The 22,440-nt window shown below is 39.5% G+C and overlaps 1 long non-coding RNA gene across 1 annotated transcript in view; it reads right to left on the bottom strand.

Moving 5' to 3' along the window:
- LOC119468304 overlaps positions 1-22,440 on the bottom strand; it is a 103,059-nt gene that overhangs the window by 75,186 nt on the left and 5,433 nt on the right. The window lies entirely within an intron of this gene.

Raw genomic sequence — 22,440 nt, 5'->3', positions numbered from 1 at the left:
CTTCCATACAGACCCACCCCTCTTTTTGGTTTCGATCTTTGGAAAAGGTCAGAATCACATCTTTATTAAGGTGTCAGTGATGACTCTGTCAAAAGGAATCCAGGCACTAGTTACATCAACGGTGGAATTTTTGGAATGAGAAGATGGGGACAGGGGTGTGTAAAGGGCAGCTGGGTCTTCCCAATGTCAGAAGTCACAGATGCTGCTCTGCTTTATATTCTTCTCCTGAACAAGGCAGACCCTGATGCTTGACGGACAGTGAACACATACAATTACTAAATGAATGAAAACTCGTGAGACCAAGAGTAATCGCTTTGCACAAAATGCTTTAGCTGGAAGGGCTCCCAAAGATCATCTAGTCCAACTGTGGCCCACATAAGGGTCTGTGCTTCTTAGCACATTTCCAGTGGTGCAGAGAAGAGACCCCAGACCTCCCCACTTCCTAAACAGCGTCACTTTTCCTGGGGCCACTAGGTGGCCATCAGGGACACCCCTTCCATTACCTGAGAGGCAGGGGCCCAGGTGGGGACTTGGACCTAACATTGCTTTCTTGTCACCCTTCATGTCCCCCAACGTAGACATCCTTAGAAAAGAGTGGGGTTCTGTATTTATTGCCGATAATTTTCTTATTTCTGACTGGGTTTCCAGGCCCTGAAGTCACATGCAGATGTGGTTATTAACATCCTAGTGAAGGAAATGCTGTCTTTGGAAAAATTGTTTATTACAGAAATTTCACAACATACCGAGACTCTTCTTGGAAGAGTGCAAAGAATCCTGTGCATTTATTACTCAAATTCCATTCGATCCCATCAAATCTGTCTCATTCTGCCCACCACGTTTTTTGTTTGGTTTTGTTCATTTAATTTCTAGGTCATTTTAAAGCAGTATTTGTCAGGTTCTTTGGTCTCGAGACTGATCTACACTTTTAAAAAATATTGGGGGCCAAACAGCTTTTGACAGCTAGATTATTTATATTTACATTAAATACTTAAAGAAACTTTATAATATTTACTTATTAATTCATTTTAACACAATAGTAATACTCATTACATGTTCATATAAATGACATTTTAAGTGAAATAATATATTTTACAAAACAAACAATAGAAAAAAGAGGGGTACTATTTTATATTTTTACGAATCTATTTTATGTCTGGTTTACTGGAATATAACTGGATTCTTGATAGAGAATTTTTTTTTTTTTTTTTTTTTTTTTTTTTTTTTTTTTTTTTTTTTTTTTTTTTTTTTTTTTTTNTTTAAGCAGAGTCTTGCTCTGTCCCCCAGGCTGGAGTGCAGTGGTGTGATCTCGGCTCACTGCAACCTCTGCCTTCTGGGTTCAAACGATTCTCATGTGTCAGCCTCCCGAGTAGCTGGGATTACAGATGCCCACCACCACGCCCGGCTACTTTTTGTAGTTTTAGCAGAGATAGAGTTTTGCCATGTTGGCCAGACTGGTCTCTAACTCCTGACCTCAAGTGATCCACCCACCTCAGGTTGTAAGGGATCTTTAAAGTTGATGGGTTCGTTTGACACTTGAACTCAGGGGTTCATTTTAACACATTAAAGCTGGGGCAATCAGACATTAGGTTGATGTCATAAGAAATACTCAGTGCCACCTGTGACCTGTTCCTACCAAAATGAAAGCTGAGCCAGCATCTAATGGAGTCTCTATAGTAGTGGTTCTCAACCAACTGGGGGTGATTTTGCCTCCCAGACATCTGGCAATGCCTGGAGACGTTTTAGTTTGTTAGAACACGCAGCCAGGAATGTGCTACTGATAGCCAGTGTGTGGCGGCCAGAGATGCTGCTAAACCTCCCTCTAATGGTGCTAAGCCATTAGAAACTACCCCATGATCCAATCACCTCCCACCAGGCCCATCTCCAACACTGGGATTACGATTGAACATGAGATTTGGGTGGGAACACAGAGCCAAACCATATCAAGAAGCAATGGGAAATGAATACAACACTTTAGTTTCCTCATCCTTGAAATGGAAATGATAACAGCTCCAATTTCATAGAGTTGCTGGCTGTGAGGATTAAAAAACAAATGCATGGGCTGGGCGCAGTGGCTCATGCCTGTAATCCCAGCACTTTCAGAGGCCAAGGCTGGCAGATCACTTGAGGTCGGGAGTTCAAGACCAACCTGACCAACATGGAGAAACCTGTCTATGGTAAAAATACAAAAATAGCCAGGCGTGCTGGGGCATGCCTGTAATTCCAGCTACTAGGGAGGCTGAGACAGGAGAATTGTTTGAACCCAGGAGGTGGAGGTGGAGGATGCAGTGAGCTGAGATCATGCCATTGCACTCCAGCCTGGGCAACAAGAGCAAAGCTTCATCTCAAAACAAAAACGAAAACAAAAACAAAAAAAAAAATGCATGTTAAGGAGATTAGTAAGGCACCCAGCCCCATCAAGGTGGATGCTGGTTGTTACTGCTCCCACACAACCCTGCCAGGGCCCAGCTCTTATCCTGTTGCCAACTAAAGCCCCAAGACCTCCATCTTCCCTTCATCCCCCTCCTCATCCCTTAAATCCGGACAACATGGGGAGTTCACAAATAGCCTTCAGGTTGATTGAATCATTGAATGTTATATTTTGTTTATCTCTTGGGTAAAAATGCTTCTTTGCTGATTTAACACTCACTTCTCTGATTACAAATAGACTTAAGCATTGAGTCATGCATTTAATGTTCATTTGTATTTCTTCTTTTGTGACTTGTCTACTGATGTCCTTTGTCTATTTTCCTGCTAGAGTGTTCATCTTTTTTAAATTCACCTATTTGTCATATAAGTTGGGAATATTTCCCCTAATACAACATCTGTCATTTCATTTTATTTATGGTGTCTTTAGCTGAAGATCTTTCAATCATGTCTTTTATAGCAGCTAACTTTTATTTTATGCTTTAAAAGTTCTTTCTGCTAGCAAGATTACAAAATTTTGTCTAATTCTTTTGGTAACACATTTATGATTTTATTTTACAATGTAAATTTTAAACCATGTAGCATTTGTTTGGTGTCAGCAATGAGGAATTAATTCATTCCCCCAAGCGACTTACGCATGACTTGAATATCCATTCCATCACCAATGGTTTGCGATTACATATTCATCATGCATTGATTTTCTATATATACTTTGTTTTATTATTCATGAATCTATTTCTTTGCCAGTAAGATATTACTTCTAATTATTTATGTAGCAAATTTCTAGTACAACAAAAATATTGGACCTCTTTCTTTTACATTATCTGCCTTTTCAACATTTTAAGTATTTTTCTAAACAAAGCTTGGTGTCAATTTGGTTAAGTTTCAAAAAATTTATTTTTGAGGCTTTGAAATTGTTTTAAATTTCTAGATTAATTCTTAAAGTATTAATGTGTTCACAGATTAAGGCTTTTAATCCAAGTTCACAATGTGTTCTTTTATTTATTGAAGTCTTTTTAATGCACTTCAAATAGTGATTTGTGATTTTCTCTATATACATCTTGTTGTGGGATAGTAGAGTAACATTTGTGTCCTTAGTTCTTGTCATAGAGCTTCTAAAATCTTTGAAATTTCCTGAAAAATAAGGGTGATAGGAACACCTTTTGTTCTAATGAGGTGATTCTTGGTGGGCTCCCAGATACCTTTAGGTCGGGGCTTATCTCCATAAAGAACTAGCCTTGATTAGAAGCCTGGAACTTTTAGTGCTCCTCCCCAACCTCCAAGGAGGAGAATGAGAAACTCCTCAATGCCCAGTGATTTAATCAACATGCCTATGTCATGAAACCTCCATGAAAACCTCTAAACAATGTAGCTTGGAGAGCCTTGGGTTGGTGAACACATCAAAGTATTGGGATGGTGGTGCACTCAGAGAGGGCAGGGAAGCTCTCCCCAGCCCCACCCACATTTTGCCCTAGGCATCTCTTCTGTTTTGGCTGTTCCTGAGTCATATCCTTTATACAGAAATGGTAAATGTAAGTTATGTGTTGTATTAGTCAGTTCTCACACTGCTAATAAAGACATACGTGAGACTTGGTAATTTATAAAGAAAAAGAGGTTTAACGGACTCATAGTTCCACATGGCTGGGGAGGCCTCACAATCATGGTGGAAGGCGAAGGAGGAGCAAGGGCACATCTTACATGGCGGCAGGCAAAAGAGCATGTGCAGGGAAACTGCCCTTTATATAACCATCAGATCTCACGAGACTTATTCACTACCATAAGAACAGCATGGTAAAAACCCAGCCCCATGATTCAGTTACCTCCCACTGGGTCCCTCCCATGACATGTAGGGATTATGAAAGCTACAATTCGAGATGAAATTTTGGTGGGGACACAGCCAAACCATATCATGTGGTTTCCTGAGTTTGGGAGCCTTTCCAACAAATTATTGAACCTGGAGTTAGGGCATAAGAAGGTGGGACTCCTTGACCTTCCAACCAAGTCGAACAGAAGTGTGGGGACTCTGGGGACCTGATACTTGTGGCTGGCATCTGAAGTGAGAATAGTCTTGTGGGACTGAGCCCTTAAACCTGTGGAGTCTGGTGCTAACTCTGGGTAGTTAATGTCAGAATTGAATTCCGTGTTAGACACCCAATTGATGCTGGAATTTGTTGGTGCCAGAAGGGAAAAAACCCCACAAAACCTGTCTATTCCTTTTAAAGTTTTTTTTCCTAACCATTGCTATTGTGACTAGGCTCGTTTTCTCCTTATGCTGTCTAATTCTGATTGGTGGTGATAGAGGAGTTAAGAAGACATTAGAAAGATAGTGAGGGGTACGTTAGTCCTCAGTAAGGTTTTCCTTTTAATGAAAAGCAGCCCCCAAATCATTTTCTTTTCTAAGAAAGAGCAGCCTGTAAAATCGAGCTGCAGACATAGGCAAGCAAGCTAGAAGCTTGCACAGGTGAATGCCGGCAGTTGTGCCAATAGGAAGAAATTACCTGGGAATAGGCATGATCAAAATGGCAGCTCCCTCTTCTGTCCTCTTTGCCACCCACATGCACAGCAAGGAGCAGACCCGAGGGCAGCTGGCCAAGTAGAAAGCCCATTTGCATAATAAGATTGTGGGGGCGACCGCCCTTCCACCAGCACCATGTAAACTACGTAAACGTCACACCTAGTTGAACCAATCTGTGGGGTCTACATAAATCAGACACTGTCTCCTCAAGGCTGCTATAAAATCGGCTGCAGTCCGCGGCTTTTCCCCTTTCAGAAGTGCCTCTCTCGCACAAGAGACAGCTGTGCTACTCTCTCCTTTCTTCTGCTTATTAAACTTTCTGCTTTTTAACCCACTCCATGTGTGTGTGTGTTTTCCTGTTGTTAATCTTCTCAGTGCAAGATGACCAATCCCGGGTATTGACCCCAGACAACGATGCCACTTCAGTGGTGTATGGGATAAGTACTCATTTTTGTGCATTTATTGTGTAAAATTATTGATATGTCTTTTAGCTGTGTTTTCATGGAGTATGTTGGGTTTTCAAGGTGGGTAACAACATTATCAGCAAATATTTATGTTATCGCTAACACTTTAATATTGATGTCTTTTCTTTCTCTTTCCTTGCTCATTCCATCTTGGTTTTCAGAGCCAGATTACAACATCTTTTGACGGGGGTTGTGGAGCCTCCTTCTATTGCCCAGGCTGGAGTGCAGTGGTGCAATCTCGGCTCACCACAACCTCCACCTCCTGGGTTCAAGCGATTCTCCTCCCGAGTAGCTGGGACTACAGGCGCGTGCCACCGTGCCCAGCTAATTTTTGTATTTTTAATAGAGACAGGGTTTCACTATGTTGGCAAGGCCAGTCTTGAACTCCTGGCCTTGTGATTCACCCACGTTGGCCTCCCAACGTGCTGGGATTACAGGCATGAGCCACTGCGCCTGGCCCAGATTACAGCATCTTGAAGGCAAGTAACTTTGGTGTCTTACACATGCGTTGTCACGTGTCAGGTCATGGGACCACTGTAGGCAATAGTTCAGGGGCACTGGGTCCTGTGCTTGGATCCCACCAGGAGGGCCACACCCAGGCTGGCCCAAGGCTACATCAGTCTCCATTACTGTTCAGTGAATCCACATGTGAAGCCAGGAGGCTGCTGTGTCAAATCTAAGAAACCCAAGTAAGGATGGAAACAGGAAAGTAAACAGCAAGGACAGAGACCAGGGGAGTTGTACACAAGCAAGAATGGATGTGACCAGTGGGTAAACAGGTATATGAGAGGTGGGTAAGAACCTGAGAACGTGAAAGGCGAGGGTTTCTCTCTCGTACCTGTGCCTGGCCACACCTGGCTGAGACATCATGACTACACATCAGCCATTTTTGTGCCTGCCTCCACCGTACTATAAATGAAACAAAGGGTGAGTAAAGGCCTTGGGAAACGAAGGTCAGTTATCAATTGGGCAGTGTCCAGGGAGCAAAGCAGCAGGCAATGGGGACCGACCATCAGGTCCTCTTCATTTAGTGTTCCAAGAGCTTTAACCTTAGAGCGTTTGGCTGTGGTCCCTTCATGCTCGACCTGGACCTGTGAGTTCCCTCCCCTTCACTAAATCTGTGAGAGAAGTTCCATGGCTCTGGGCCTTAGGCTCCTGCTGCAGAGATGGCTCTCCTAGTGCCTCAGCCCCAGCAGCACCCCCAGCTGAGACTGTTTCCAGAAAATGGGCCTCATTCATCCCGCTGTTGTTGATCTTCTGTCTGACATGTTGCAGAGTTCCCCAAAGTGGGTTTTCTAGAAACCCTGAATAGGTTAGGTTTTTCTGTCACTTTAAAATAATCTGGGATACAGCTTGTTAAAAAGTTAATTCCTGAAACCTACCCAGGATACATAGAATCAGAATACTTAAGCACAGAAGTGTACATTTTCAATAAGCTATCCATGTTATCCTGTGGCCATTAAGTTTTCAAATTGCTTTTTTTTTAAGGCAGTGGTTCTCAAAGTGTGGTCGCTGTATCAGCATCACCTGGGAACTTGTTAGAAATGCAGATTTTTAGGCCCCATCCAGACGTCCTGAGTTAATACCTCTAGGTGGCCTAGCATTCTAAGTTGTTGTTTTTTTTTGAGATGGAGTTTCACTCTTGTTACCCAGGCTGGAGTGCAATGGCGCAATCTTGGCTCACCGCAACCTCGGCCTCCTAGGTTCAAGCAATTCTCCTGCCTCAGCCTCCCGAGTACCTGGGATTACAGGCATGTGCCACCATGCCCAGCTATTTTTTTTTTTATTTTTATTTTTAGTAGAGACGGGGTTTCACCATGTTGACCAGGATGGTCTTGATCTCTTGACCTCATGATCCACCCGCCTCGGCCTCCCAAAGTGCTGGGATTATAGGCTTGAGCCACCGCGCCTGGCCTAGCATTCTGAGTTTTGACAAGCCTTGGGGGGATTCTGATGCACATTCAAGTGTGAGAACCGCTGGATTAAGGCAAGCGTTCTCCGCCAAGTCTGCACATCAGAATATTGTTAGAAAACTCCCGAGGATCTTTTAAAAATTAGCAATGCTCGAGAGATTCTGGTTGAAGTGGTCCAGGGGAGCCTGGGCGTTCTTTTTGCATATGTGTGTTTTATTTGTTTATGTACTTATTTAATAGACTTTAGCTTTTTAGAGCAGTTTTAGGTTGACTGCAAAATTGAGCAGATGGTACGGAGATATCCTATGTGCGCCCATCCTTGCAAGTGTACAGCCTCCTCATTATCAACACCCCCTTCCCAGAGGGTGAATTTCTTACAAATGATAAAGCTGTAGTGACAAATCATTATCACCCAAGACCGCAGTTTACGTTAGTGTTCACTCTTGGTGTTGTGCATTCTGTGGGTATAGACAAATGTATAGTGGCATGCATCTGCTGTTATTGTATCATATAGAGTGGTTTTCTGCCCTGAAAATCCTCCAGGCTCTGCCTAGTCATCCCTCCCTCCCGACTATTGCCTGAAAACCACCGATCCTTCTTAGCCTGAGCGATGATTTTAACGTGCATCCAGAAATGAAAATGATGGTTTAGGACAGTGGTTCTCAGGGAATGATTTTCGTATCCCAGGGGATGCTTGGTAAAGTCTGGAGATATTTTTAGTTATCACAATGGGTGAGGGGTGGCTGCTAAAGTCATCTGGAGGAGAGAATCCGGGGATGCTGCTAAACCTCGTACAGAATAGCCCCTCACAACAAAGAATTACCTACGTGGAGATGTCAATAATGCTCAGATTGAGACACCCTTGCCCAGGGGAATAGTCATACTCAAGAATCTCAGCATCTAGACTCAGTAAAAAAAAAAAAAAGTATGTATTTGCTGGTATCCTCTCATTCTTAAAGCAAAAGACATTACATCTAATTTAATTATCCCCATCTACATGACAGCATATACAGATACGCTTACACACACTAACATTTTGCATTCATAAAAGGCGCCCCTGATACACATATAAACACACACATGCAGATAAGCATACATGTTGCCCACACATGCGTGCATGCTGACACTCATATTTACTAAACCACACATGCATACACAGCCATACACCCCACCATAACTCAGTCATTAAAGCATACACACATAGACACACACACATATGCACGCACTGTCAATCCCATTCATCAAATGGCAAGCATCCCAGGGGCACCCAAAGTTCTCCTGCCCTCCCTGGTCCTGTTCTCCCTTTGTCCTACCTGAATAACTGTCTTCAGAGGCCTGGGTGTTGGGCTTGGCACAGTGGAGGCTTCCCATGCCAAGGTAAAGGCTGCATGTCCATGGGGTGCTGGCCAACCAGGCAGGGTGCAAGGGGGCTCTACTGGGCAAGGCGCTTGGGAGCTGCATGAGAGTGCAGTGAGAAGGGACCTCAGGTCCCAGACATGCCAGGAACCTGGGAGGGATGAGGGCAGGGAGAGAAAAAGGAGCCAAGTTGATGCTCAGCTAGCTCAGGGGTGGAGACAGTGAGAAAGGGAAGACTAGGGCGAGATGGGCTGAGGCTCTCCATGCAGCACACTGTCATCGCTGTCTGTATCTGGTGTCTTCTCAGCTGCTAAGCTTCCACTGGACACTGTTTTAGACACTTGGACACTTCCATGCGTATCTTTAAAAACTGCAGTGGAAAGAGCACTTGTTTCTGGAGACAGGTAGGTTAAGTTCGAATCCTGGGTCTGCTGCTTGCTGGCTGTGTTAATCATGGGCAAATTTCCCAAACTCTTATCCTTGGGTCTCTTCTGTGAGAAGTGGGCACAGCAATATCTATTCTAAAAGGTTTTGTAAAGATTAAATGGTAGGAAATGTGTAAATTGCTCATAAATTACTTGGCATAGAATATGCCCCTAACAGTACTAGATTCCTTCTCTTATCCGCTCTCTAGATACTTTGCATGTATTCGTGCTGCTTATTCCTAGAATAAAAGCCTTTTTATGCTCTTTTGAACTGGAAAACACTCCCCGAAGCAGGATAACAGGGTGAAAGGATATGGTCACTTTGATGATCTTTCATTTTTATTGTTAATCGCTTTTCAAATACTATCTCTGGATATTTTTCCAGTGGATGTCATTCAAAACATGAAAAAAAAAAGTTACGTATGAAGATGTTATTTATAATTGCAGTGTTATTTATAAACAATTATACATAGGAGGATAATCACTGACTTAACACTTTTAGGAATAAGGCAACATGGAGACAAATAATTAATGGTCAAGCCACTAATGATATCAACTCTTGATAGGTTATTAATCAGCCATGGAAATAATAAGAACAAAGACTAAGTGGTAAAATCGGAAACTGTATGACTAAATGAAAAGAGAACATTTAAAATTGATTCTCAACAATTATTACAGGGCCTCTAACACACACACATTGGAATACAAGTTTAGATAACACTTTAAAGTGAAGCTTGGCAAACTTTTCTGTAAAAGGGCAGAGAATAAATATTTTAGGCTTTGCAGAACAGGTAAGTCTCTGTCACAACCACTCAATTCTGCTGCTATAGTGTGGAAGCAACCATAGAGAGTACATGAATGAATGTGTTTTAATAAAATTTTATTTTCGACAACAAGTTGCAGGCTGGATTTGGCCCTTGGGCCAGTTTGCCAATCCCTACTTTAAAGTGAGAGTATTATGAATAAATGAGAATATTTTTCTTTCGAAGTTTCCTTTTGTGGCCTTACTATGTGATCATCTTTTAAAGGCTTAAGAAAAAGATGGGCATATAATATAACAATGGACAAAAGTCCTGACTTGATGATTCACAGAAGGAACATCAGAGTTCCATAAGCATATGAAAAATTAAATATTCATCTTTTTTCAAATACAAGATGAAATTTTTTTAAAACCCTAAAATATTTAGTATTTACAGAAGTGTAGTGGTATAAGCATGTTATTAGAAAACGAGTTGGAAAGTGAATTGACACCCCTGTCTCTGGTTAGAAAATTGTTGATATGCCAAGGCTTTTCTAATCATTCAAAGTCAATCACCCCCATTTCCTAGAACCTGTCATGACATAATAATTGAACTACAAAAAGAGTTCTGTGTTATTGATTATGGCAAAAAAAATTTAACCAACTTATGTTCCAACAAGAATGAAATGCCTCATAGATTATGATGAAATAATAGAATTATGATACCATATGATGGAATAACATAGACCATTAAAATTAAATTTTTAAGCAGGAATAGCCAGAAAATTTCTGAAAAAAAAAAGTAATCAGGGCTGGTTAATATTACCAAATATTAAAATAAAATGTAAAGTCAGAGTAATTAAATTAATGTAAGATATGTGTTTTGCTACACAGAAAAATGGAAAAGAATAGAAAGTTCAGCAATAAACCCCAAACCATGTGGTAATTTATTATGTCTTACAGGTAGCACTTCTAATCAGGGAGAAAATCATATTTATTAAGGAATAAACAGTGTTAGGGTACCTGCGTAGCTATTTGAAAAGAAAAATGAATCCTTACCTCACACCTTCAAATTAATTCCATGTCAAAGATTTAAATGAAAAAATAAAACGATAACTTACTTTTAAAACTAGAGGAGTTAAAAAATAAGCTCAGAGATTGGAAAGCCTTCTAAAGTAGAATATAAAAGTCACAAACAATATGACTATAGGATAATATGCATTTTTAATTTTTTCAGTCTATGTCAGATAGAAAATTATAAAAAATGTGATAGCACATCCTCTTCACAAGGAGAGTGTGGGAAAACATCATCCTATATATTGCCAAACTGAAATTTGCAATATCTAACTAAATAAAAATTCACATATCTTTGGACTCAAGAAAAACTCACTTTTAGATATTTGTTTTAGAAATGTAGTTGCACGTTTAAATGAAATATATACAAGGTCATTGTATAGTTCAATACTGCTTATAATAGCAAAAGACTGGCAAAAAAAATTTATAAGTCTATCAATAGGGGCCTTGTTAAAATATTGTATATATTATACAATGAAAAATTAAAAATTATACAACTGTATAGATGTCAACACTTTATCCTTATTGACATAGAAATGCTGCAAAATACTTGGTTAAGGGAAAACAGCGTAGTGAAAAATTGTGTGCATATAATGCTGAAAATTTTATGGGGGAGAAAAATAGAATGTATACCTGTAAAATATGTAGACTGTTTCTGGAAGGATATATGAGAAACTTGTAAGAGAGGATGCATCTGGGGAGGAGAAGTGAGTGGTTGGATAGGGAAAGGGAAATAAACTTAATTTTCATTGTATACCCTTTTGTACTTTTTGAATTTATAAGAAAAGTATTACCTGTTTAAGGTAGATTTTTCAAATATTATTTAACAACATGCAAAAATATTTTTCTCAACTATATTTCCTACTTCTCCACTTGGATGGCTAAGAGGCATCTAAAAGTTAACATGTCTAAAACTAAACCCCAGATACTTCCACCAGAATCTGCTCCATCTGCCATTGTTCTCATATCAGTTAAGGGCAACTCCGTTCTTGTAGCTGTTCAAGCCAAGACACTTGGAGCTATCCTTAACTTCTCTCTTTCACCAAGTGTGTCCAGCTCTGGCCACACTGGCTTTCTTGTTATTCCTGGGAAATGCCAAGCACATTCCTGCCTTAGGGCTTTGTACCACCTGTGCTGTCTTGCCAAGAAGACCCTTCCCCATAATCTGTATGCTTCTCCCTCCTCTAATTCAAGTCTTTGTCCATATTTCACGTCGCTGAGAACTAACCAGCCCTCTACCCAGTGCTTCTGACCCATTTCCACTTTACTTAAAGAAAGTATAGGGTATTCATTACCTTTAGCATAATATCTAATGTCCTTCCTTTTATGTTATCTGTCTCTTCTCACTTGACTAAGCTTCATGAAGGCATTGATTTTGTGTGTGTGTGTCTGGTTTTTTTCATTGTTGTTTCCCCAGTGAGTGTGTCTGGCCATAGTAAGCTCACAATAAATACTTGCTAAATTAGTGAATGAATGAATAAACGAAGGAATATAAAGTTTCTAGACCACAATATAAAATAACATCTACAGTATTAGTTTTGTAAAAAATGCATATAAAACATTTGTAGACTGTTTTTTCTAAAAGATGTTACATTATGAGCACTTGGCAATATTTTTTCCTTCCCTCACACATGAAAGAATATTTTGTCATTAATTGCATAGCCTCTTGTCCTACAGTTTCCAGGGGAAGGGATAGATCTCCAAGTTCAGACTCTTCCAAGCAGAATTGAGAAAATAGGTAGAAAGAAAAGATGAATTGCAAGGAATGAAAGAAGTTAAAATAATTTAATATTGGGAATGAGAACAGAGTCTCTTAGAAGAAGCAGGAAAAGGAGGAGGGAAAAGAGAGAAACACCCAGATGGCAGTATTTAGGATGGGTTTTGTTGGTAGTTGAGAGTGAAGGGTTATGAGCACTTTTGGGGAAGCTACAGGGAGGTGGCAAGAGAAAAAATGGGCAAAAAAAATCTATAAGTGTTTCCATAGATTATAAATTGCATTTCCTTGGATTTTCTTTGAGAATCTCCAGTGAAGAGCTCAATTGCTTTTGATCACTTTTGGAGAGAGATTTTTTTTTTTCTCCAAACTGTTCCACGACTGGATCACAGTGATTCCTGGGTTTTTAGGGGAGAAATAAATACACAGCAATATTTAAAATGGTTGTTCAGAGCAGTGGTTTTATGTGATATTTTAATTTTCTTCTATTTTTTCTATACTTTTCCCATTTTTTTCCATGATGAATGTATTACTCTTAAAATAAAAAAGAACATGCTTTAACAGTTTTCATTCCTTTTAGTTCTTTAAAGAGCCTCTGCACAGCAGTCAGGAGCTGCTTGACTCATCCATGCATAGCCAGTGGGCCAAGAAAGCCAGCTGTGAGGTTGCAGTTGTGGCCAGCTCATGACCATTGCAAGACTGCTTTCCGTTCCACCTCCACTCTCACTCAGGCTGGCTCTGTTCTGCGCCTGCGTCAACTCCCCGGTGGTCTCAACAGATGGTTACCTTGGGTAGGGTCCCTCGTCCTAGCTCTGGCCCTTTGAACCTGAAACAGCAGCTGAATCTACCCCTCTCCCTGCCCCACAATGGGGTTTGCTTAATAACTGTACCTATCTTTGTTTTGTTTTCAATTTTAAATGTTATAAAATGTCATCATCATACCTCAGCTGAGGCTACTATTCCAGGCCTCAGGAGAGGTAGCTTTGGGTTGTCACCTCAGGTGACCGAGTTTTGTGTTTGCTCAGGACTGGGAGGGTTTTTTTGGTGCTAAAACTGGGAAGGTGCCCAGCAAATCAGGGTGTGTTGGTCACTGCTGCCACTCCAGGAATTTTAGTCAACTGATGAGTTCAGCTGCGGGGACACTCTCCTCCCTCTGTGACAGGTGTGCTCTTTCCACAGTATGTGAAAGACATGCCCATTTTCTTCCTGGATCACAGCAGAAATCAGACTGAAGTGCAGGAACTGTCCTCCACAGCTGTTGCTCTAAAGGGAGTGACAAGAATGCAGGGAAGGGACAAGGGTCCTTGGGGTACACTGGTGCAGCTAACCCGATCCCGTCCACGCTGCCAGCAGAGACACATAGCCCAAAGGACGCATCCTGTAGGGGCTTCAAAGGGGCCTCTGTTTAGACACTGCCCCTGGTATAAGCTCACATCGCACCCCCACTGGGGTCTGCAAACAAGGTCTGCATTAACACAAGCAGGGCCACTCTGTGCTCCCAGTTCTTGGAAATTTGCATATCCTGAACCTCCTTCGGGAGAAAAGAGGGTTTTCAGACAAGATTATTTTAAAAACGCAAGGCTCTCACAGGACCCAAAAGCACAAGCTCACAGCTTCTAACTAGGTTAGCTAAACAAGGACATTCCTTGGAGGGAACTGCAAGCACGGACTCTATTTTCGGCATTTTGGAGGAGCACTGGTGATGATGACTTATACTGGATAGAGTGGCTATTTGGGGACATTTATTTTTGCTGAAATATTTGCTGACGATTTTTATAAAGAAATTTAATTCTGGAAAGACAAAAGCAATTTCTGTAGGAGCCTTTAGCAGAGGGTGGGAAGAAGAGGGTAGTCGTAATATTGTTGTGTTTATGTTACAATGACACCTTCGATACAGTCTCTTTAGGGTGAAGAGGTAAAGAGCCCGAGCAAAGATGGCAGCACAAATCTGGCACAAAGAGAATATTGTCAGCTCTCTGTCTCTGCTGGTTTCCCAAAGCTTTCATTTTCCCAACTGGTAAAGAAGTTCCAAGGGGGTGATGCCCCGTTCTGTTTGGAGGAAAGAAGGCTTTTGGGAGCTGTGAATGCATTCAGGTCTTGCAATTTGGTTTTCAGGCAGCTTGCCCAAGATGGCTTCCAGCCACCCAGACCATTGTCCCTGTGTCTCCTCCAGGCATGGACACTTTCATCCTGCTTCTCTGGAAAAGTCGGCCTCAGCAGCTTCCAGTGTCATGGAGGAAATGTGGTACAGCCAAGGTCTTTATTCCAGTCACCACTTGGAAATCATTTGGGGATCTTTTAACAATCACCCATGCTTGGGCTCCACCCCATCCAATTAAACAATTTCTGAAGGTGGAACCCAGGTACAGAGATTTTGAAAAATATTGCAGGTAATTCTAATGGACAACCTGTATCAGAATCACTGCTTTGATATTCAGAGCCTTTCAAACTTTATTGTGCATGTGAATCATCTGGAGATTATGTTACCCTGATTCCACAGGTCTGGGGTGGGACGTAAGATTTTAGATTTCCGACAAGCTCACACCTTGAGGAGCAAGATGTAGAGCAGAGCACACTGACTGATTGCTGGGAACCTGAGGGATCCTTTCATTGTCAATAACTAACTGCAGTGTTAGGTAAGCCTATGGCTGCAGTTGCTGCATGTATGCAAAACATAAATTGGGGCTGGATGCAGTGGCTCACACCTATAATCCCAGCATTTTGAGAGGCAGAGGCAGGAGGATTGCTTGAGGCCAGAAATTCGAGACCAGCCTGAGCAACAAAGTTATTCCTATCTTAAAAAAAAAAAAAAAAAAAAAAAAAAAAAGCCAGGTGTGGTGGGGTGCACGTGCAGTCCCAGCTACCCAGGAGGCTGAAGTGGGAGACTTGCTTGAGACTGGGAGATCGAGGCTGTTGTGAGATGTGATTGCATCACTGCGCTCCAGCTTGTGCAACAGAGTGAGACCCTGTCTCAATAAATAAATAAATAAATAAACAAATAAATTGGACCCAGTCGTTGCTAAGGGCCCTTCAAGCTCGGCCTTTCTAAGATTTGGAGGCTTTGGGATAACAGTGTGTTGCACCTGGCTTGTAACAGCTTCTGAGAACTGATCGTCAAATTTCCTGGAATTTTGCCTGCCTGCCTGCCTGTTGTCAAACACAACCATTATTTACAGTTGATGCAAACTTACAACTAAATAAATTATATCAAAAACACAGTAATAAACACTCAAAATTCACTCCTTCCACATTACTGAATACAGTTTACTATTGTATATATTCTCGAAGCTCTTTAGGAGTGTTGTGTTCATATGGTGGAAATACTATATAATGGTTTGCAACTGTTTCCAACTTTGCATTTAGTAATATTCCATTGGTAGCTTGAAATAATCCATGATAGATGAATCTACACTGGGGAATCAGCCTATCCTTAAGAAGGAAAACAATGGAGGAAAACATTAATAAGGCAGATTAAGCTTAAAATTAATGCTCAAGCTGAAGCAGGATTTAGTTAATGAGTCTAATTTGTGTGAGAGTGAGAAATAGTTCAATACCGGGTCATATGTCTACTGTGATGACAAAAAATTTACTAGGAAAAGAGTTAGTGGATTGGGATGCAATTCCATTTGTCAAATCATGGTTGAATTGCTTCCTAGGTTGACCAGGGATACAAGAGTTTGTCAACATTCAATGAAACCATTCCATCTCAATCAATTGATTATAGAGAATTTACAAAAAGATCATTGTATATTTTCTTATTATTTATAAATAATGTATCATACATCCTCTATGTTAGTAAAGTTTAAACTTAAATATATATGCATGTCTATACATATATACACACATACACACATATGTACACACATATACATCCATTTTTCCCATTACAGAACCAGTTGCATTTACCAGCATACCACTAGATGTGAACATTCCAATTTTCTAAAGTATCTTTTCAAGCTGTTTCCCTGCTGACAATATCTTTGAACAGACAACTGAGATACATTTTCAGAGGCAAAAATCCATGCACGTGGTATTTTGTTCCCAAATCCACTCTGTGGTGAATAGGGTTGATGCCAGAGCCTTTGTAATGAGCCAGGTGATAGAGAGGTGGGAGCACCAGGCTCCAGAGACTCTGGGGCCCAAATACAAAATGTCTTTCCAGAGGAAACTGCTGATGAGTCTTGCAATGAGAAACACTGCCGGGTTGTTTGCAGAAATCCAAGGCAGGAAGGCTGAGAGTGGAGTTTAAATACCCTTCTGGAAAGAAATCCTAAATATCTTCCCTTCCAGTGTTCTTGAAAATGGGCTGCACATCAGGCCTGAAGGTCTCCAATGTTATATCCTTCATCTTTCACCTGAGCTGTGGCATCTGCAGCATCTGCACATCCATCCAACACACTCTCACTGAGTATCTTCATAGTGTCAAGGTTTTGTGGATTTCTATCCATAATGATTAAAGACACCTATGTAGCTGGTTAGGGAGATGCACAGATGAAAAGGAATTTCAGGTTCTGGCCACTCTGACCTGTTCTGTCTAAACCTAAAAAGCACAATTTGTTTGTTGGCAAATTCTTGCTCTCTGCTCACAATATTTATTATTGTTTGACATATGCATCTATGAGTTTTCACTGAGTGCCATCTTAAATCAATGTCATCGCTTTACATAGGCTGGTGCCCAAGGTATTAAGTGGTTTCAGGAAGGTCTCACTGCTTAGAAAGCCATGTTCCATAATGGTACTCGTATTGGTGGCTTCGAAATATGATGTTCATTGGGTGACTTACTCCCATTACTGGCTGAGTGAGAACCAGCATAAGTAATCCAACCAATCTTGCTAAATGGTTCCATCTTATAACATAGACTCAAAGAGATAAAAGAAAGCTAGGAGTTACTGTCAAAAATAATTCTTGTATTCCTGGTCACCTCATCCAAATAAATAGACGAAGTAGGCATTATGGGAGAGAGTCATCTGTGAATTGACTCAGATGATGGAGCTCAGAAGGCTTATTGTCAAGTGTTTGTAGATTGAGCCTTGGAGACTTACAGTCAAAGAGACATAGGCTTCTCTTTGCAGTCTACTGTCTGTAGTCACCCATCACCTTGAGAAAGACTGAGGTTCTATCCCAGCCTGGAGCTGATAATTCTTTAAAACAACGTAAGATTTTTCACTGAAAATATAGACCTCAAATTGATCCTCAACAATAAGAAGATTACTGGACAGCACCATGATGATTAGAAAGGAAAACACTGCTGGATAAAAACTGTAATCTTTTACTTTAGGGCGCTGACGGTGTATGTTATCAGGTTTTTACTCCTGATATGACTCTTATAACTGTTTTGAAAACATCCGGCTTCATACATGAAGTTATCACATCACATATGAAGCTTGCAGAACACCCTTAAGGATCATGAACATTACCAGTAAATTCTAGGGAAGCCTTCCAGTCCAAGATGGCAATATTAGAAGATCTATGTAACAAATTTTCTCAATAAAATCAGAAATGGAGAATAGATTTCCACTATCATCTCCTTTATTTAACGTGATTTCTGAAGTGCTAATCAATGGTATTAGACAAGAAATGAGTGTGAAAATATACTGATTGTAAAGACAGGACAAATGATTATTTGCATATTACAAGATTGTATACCTAGAAAACCAAGGGGGTCAGTTGAAACATTTAAGGAGCCCAGTCAATTGGCAAATTATAAAATGAGTATTTAAAAATCAATAACTATCTTTGTTTCAATTATATTAACTTAGAAAGTAGAATAGAAGAAAAATTTACTTTTGGGAGGAAATTTAAAATACCACAGCAGAATACATCTAGCAAGAAATATAAAGCTCTAATTTGAAAAAAAAAAACGTTATTAAGCAAGATGGCTTTATTAAGGGTGAACTGATATTGCATCAAATAAAAAATTCAACATAATCCCAATAAAATCCCAATGTTGTCTTTTTATAACTTCACTTGATGATTCTAAAGTTAATCTGTAAGAGTAAATCTGTGATGAAATTCAGAGTGTTTGGAGAGGGAATTTAAAGAGAAACTCTCCAACTACACATGAAGCTGTATCACAAACTTACACTAATCAGAATGAGGTAACACAAACAGAGAGAAAAATAGATCAATAGAATCGAAAGGAACGTTCACAAATAAATTCCAGTTTTTATGGCAATTTAATGTATGATAAAGGTAACATTCAAAAACAGTAGGAAAATATTTTCCTAAAAAATTATACTGGGAAAAATTATATTGGGGAAATTAGTTGTCTGTTGGAACACAGCTGATCTCAATGGATATCTAGTTAGTTGCACAAAATAAATGCCAGATGGAGCAAAATTCTAACTGTAAAATATCAAATTATATGAAAGTCATAAGAAGGTTGGAATTTTCTCATGATCTTTAGGTTAAAAACTTCTAAAACTTCTTTATGGTAAAAGACAAGTTAATAAAACTAAAATACAAATAAAAACTGGGAAAATATTAATAAGAGACACAAAAATAGGGAGGATATGGACAACCAATCTACACATATGCATACACACAATACAAGCAACCTGTAAATATGTATACGTTTGGTCAATATCAGTAGTTTTGAAGAAATGAAAATAAAAATAAGATCTTTTTATCCCCCTATCAGATTCTTAGGAATTAAAAAGCTTGATAATGTCCAGAATTGCTGAGGGTATATGAATATACTTAGTACCATCTTTTGTTGATGGGAGTGTAAATTTTATAATCATTTAGGAGAATGGAGTGCAAATATTTATTAAAATGTTAAATATTGTGACTGGGAATGGTGGCACATGCCCATAATCCCAGTACTTTGGGAGGCCAAGGCGGGCAGATCACTTGAGATCAGGAATTCGAGACCAGCTAGGCCAACATAATGAAACCCCATCGCTACTAAAATACAAAAATTAGCTGGGTGTGGTGGTGCACACTTGTAATCCCAGCTACTCGGGAGGCTGAGGCAGGAGAATTGCTTGAACCAGGGAGGTGGAGGTTGCAGTGAGCTGAGGTCATGCCACTGCACTCCAGCCTGGGTGACAGAGAGAGACTCCGTCTCAAAAAAAAAAAAAAAAAAAGAAAAAGAAAAGTTACATGTTGTCTCTGTAGTTACTCAGCAATTTCTTTTCTTTTGTAGGTATTTACTCAAAGGATAGTTAGACAAATACAAGATATAATTATTGTTTAAAATGGTGAAAAATTGGAAACAGCCAAAATTATCTCTCTTGTGGATTAAATTATAACACATCTATACAATGGACTATAACTTAGCCATTAAAAGCTATTATGTATATACGTTCACCAGCAGGAAAAGGTTTTCAGTACACAGCATAACACTAAAAGTATAGTATAACACCATTTTTGCATAAATTTTAGGTACATTTATAAAATGGAAATTTCTGGAAAGATGACCCCCAAAATGACAATAGTAGTTAGCTCTGAATTATAGAATATCAGGTGATTTTCCTTCATTTTTATATTTCTTTGACTTGTTTGAAATGTTTCCTATGATAGAGTACCACTTTGTTTTATTTTCAAAAAGTTATTTTTTGTTTGGAGAAAAAAAATGGGGAGGGATGGATTTGGCAAAGCTGCACCTTGAGGGTGATTTGAATCCTTAAATGAATTCAACTGTATACAAGTAAGAGTAAAACTGAATTAAGTGTGTATTCAACTCAGAAAGCTAGGAAACAAACAGCAAAAGAAGGAAAATGGGAAGATGAAATTAGTAGAGATAAAAGTAATACAAAATGAAATAGAAAAATATTATAATGATCAAGTATAAAAGATCTGTCTTGGAAAGAAAACAACAAAATAGGTAAGCCCTGACCAAGTCTTATTAAGAGAAAAGAGACCCCAAATAGCCAACAATAGGAACAGCAAAATGAGGATCTAAGCACAGACAAGAAGAAAACTTTCAAATTTGCCTCTAAAATTAGCAAATATTTTAAAACATAGTATTACCATAATGCTTATGAGAGTGTATCATGGAATGTTTCAGAGAGTAATTTGATCATTCTTAATCAAAGCCTAAACATTTTTGTTACCTGTTTTGGATATCTAGCCAAAAGAAATAATTAGTAGATAGATAGATAGATAGATAGACAGACAGACAGACAGATAGATAGATAGATAGATAGATAGATAGATAGATAGATAGATGAGGAGGGGAAGAGAGAAAGAGAGTGTGAGTGAGACAGAGGGAATTTGTATGGATAATAGATAAATAATAGTGATTCTCTCTCTGTACAGGGAAATTATGAACAATATTATTTACTTTATGTTTTATAATGAACTATTAACCACAAACACAAGCCGAAAAATACATAGAAAATGGGCAATTTACAGAAAGATTGCTAGTAAACATTTTAAAAATTCAACCTGACTAGTAATAAATAAAACAATAGCCTGATACTTTCATTTTTAACTATCAAATTGCCAACTTTCTTTAATGATTAAATGAAGTGTGGTTGAGGATGCATTTCCAAATATGAGAAAGAATGAATGAAAATTGGTACAATCTTTCTGGAGAATAATTTTTCAGTCTACATCAAAAGTATTAAAACTTTGTGTTTAAAATTTCAAATGTTTTGCTGAAAGATATAACTCAGAATTTTGAAAAAGATTAACTGAGATTTATTCATTGCAGTGTTATTTAAAATAGAGAGAAACTATGTGAAAACTTAACATTCAACAGACAATTGGTTAAAGAAATTATGATCCAATGCATACTAAAATATAATGTAGCCATTCACAATGAAGTAGAAGCAGTCGGGCGCGGTGGCTCACATCTGTAATCCCAGCATTTTGGGAGGCCAAGGCGGGTGAACCACCTGAGGTCAGGAGTTTGAGACCAGCCTGGCCAACATGGTGAAACCCCGTCTCTAATAAAAACACAAAAATTAGCCAGGCGTGGTGGTACATGCCTGTAATCCCAGCTGCTTGGGAGGCTGAGGCAGGAGAATCACTTGAACCTGGAAGGCAGAGGTTGCAGTGAGCCGAGATCGCACCATTGTACTCCAGACTGGGAGACAGAGCGAGACTCCATCTCAAACAAACAAACAAAAAACGATAAAGTAGAAGAATAACATGTAATGACTAGAAAGATAGTAGAGTAAAATATTATCATCAAATTGATAGCTTTATAGCTTTTTAAGGAAGAAAGGGAGAAACAAATGAATATAATGTGCTGCATTATTTAATTCTGTGTAAAATAATGTTTATTGTATATTATATATGTGTATATATAGTCTCTTTTTCTTGCTTATCAGTGTTTTCCAAATTTTTCATAAAAAGCACTGTAACAGTCACGTTATCCATTGCCCATTTATTGTCTTGCTAACAGAGCTCTATTTTATCTGGGATGGCATTACACCAGACCAAGGAAAGGAATCATTTCTTGGTCTCAGTCAATCATAACAAGCTTGCTTTTCATTTCCCCAACACCTCTTGCATATGACCCGTGTTTTTCTTTTTTTTTTTAACCTTAAACTATTAAGGGTTAATGACCCATATCTAATCAAAAAATTCAAGGAGTCGACTGGGAGATGTGCTGCTGGGAAAGTTTTGCTCTTCTGTTAAATGGGACTGATGTGACTGTGCCCACCTCTTCCATTCTTCCTATCTGGAATGCAGATGCTATACTCGGAGTTACCAGCAGTCTTCTAGCAAACTCAAAGGGGAAGAGCATCACTGCCGGCCTTGAACATTCTGAGCCTCTCAACCATCACCGCCAACTGCCTACCTTCAGACTTTTTGTTATGTAGAGAAAGCAAGCCCTCTCGAGACCTGCTACACAACATTGTG

This window comes from Cebus imitator, unplaced genomic scaffold, assembly GCF_001604975.1.
Source record: "Cebus imitator isolate Cc_AM_T3 unplaced genomic scaffold, Cebus_imitator-1.0 Scaffold410, whole genome shotgun sequence".
NCBI classification, from domain to species: Eukaryota; Metazoa; Chordata; class Mammalia; order Primates; family Cebidae; genus Cebus; species Cebus imitator.
The sequence above is the reverse complement of the archived record's forward strand: the minus strand, read 5'-3'. Positions and strand labels throughout refer to the sequence as shown.